Genomic DNA, 1,449 nt, shown 5'->3' on the forward strand with positions numbered 1-1,449 from the left:
GCCTTTGCATAGTCAATGAAATACAGATATACATTCCTCTGGTATTCCCTGCTTTCAGCCAAGATCCATCTGACATTAACTACAATATCCCTAGTACCACGACCCCTTCTAAACCTAGCCTGGACTTCTGGCAGTTCTCTGCTGATTGCTGATGTGTTGTTCCAGTCGTTTTCGGATAATCTTCAGCAGAATCTTGGTTGCATGTGAAATCAATGATATTGTTCTATAGTTTCCACACTCTGTTGGGTCACCTTTCTTCGGGATGAGGACAAATATAGATCTCTTCCAGTCAGTTAGCCAAGTGGTTGTTCTCCAGATTTCTTGGCACAACTTGGTGAGCACGTCCAGGGCAGCATCTTTTAGCTGAAATATGTCAATTGGTATACCATCTGTTCCTGTGGCCTTATTTTTTGCTATTTCTTTCAAAGCAGCTTGAACTTCTTCCTTCATCACAATAGGCTCTTGCCCATATGTTGTTTCATGAAATTCTTCTGTGTCTGCCAATCCCTTTAGATACAGTGACTCAGTATATTCTTTCCGTGTTCTTTTAATACTTCCCGGATCATTTAATATTCTGCCTAAAGCATCCTTGATTATAGCAACTTGAGGTTTGAATTTGTTCTTCAGTTTTTAGAGCTGAAGAAAATGCTGAGCGAGTTCGGCCCTTTTCATTTTCTGACTCCAGCTCCTTCCACATTTTATTGTAATATTTTGCTTTGTCATCCCGAGCTGCCTTTTGAAATTTTCTATTCAACTCTTTAGTATTTTGAATTCTTCCTTCTGCTTTGGCTTCTCTGCCCTCCAGTGCAATTTTCAGAGTCTCTTCTGACATCCATTTTGGTCTTCTCTTCCTCTTCCGTCTTTGCATGACCGTTTTGTACTCTTCCTGGATGATACCCTTGATATCCTCCCACAACTCATGTGGTCTTTGCTCATTAGTGTTCAAGGCCTCAAAACTGTTCCTGCGATGGTTCTGAAATTCAGGTGGGATAGACTCAAAGTCATATTTTGTTTCCCATGGACTTGGTTTAATTTTCCTCAGCTTCAGCTTAAACTTGCATATGAGTAGTTGGTGGTCTGCTCCACAATCAGTTGCTGGCCTAGTTTTCACAGCTGATATTGAGCTTCTCCAGTGGTTCCTTCCACAGATGTAATCAATCTGATTCCTACGTGCTATTTCCTTTTCCAATAATAATTCTATAAGCTGCCTGCTCTTTCGAATGACCATTTCCCACACGTACACCTTTTATTTAATAGTAAAAAGGAGCTCACTCTTCGACTGGTGGCCTAGTGGGTTAAGAAGTTACACTGTGGGGAACTCTGGTGGCCTGGTGGCAAGGAGCTGCAACTACAATCCCAGAGGTGCACGGTTCGAATCCACCAGATGCTCTGCCGGGGAAGGAGGGAAAATCTCCTCCTGTACCAGTCAGATCTGATTTGACGGTACAC

This window comes from Elephantulus edwardii, unplaced genomic scaffold (genome assembly GCF_000299155.1).
Source record: "Elephantulus edwardii isolate Elephantulus edwardi_28Jun2011 unplaced genomic scaffold, EleEdw1.0 scaffold00001, whole genome shotgun sequence".
Classification (NCBI taxonomy): Eukaryota; Metazoa; Chordata; class Mammalia; order Macroscelidea; family Macroscelididae; genus Elephantulus; species Elephantulus edwardii.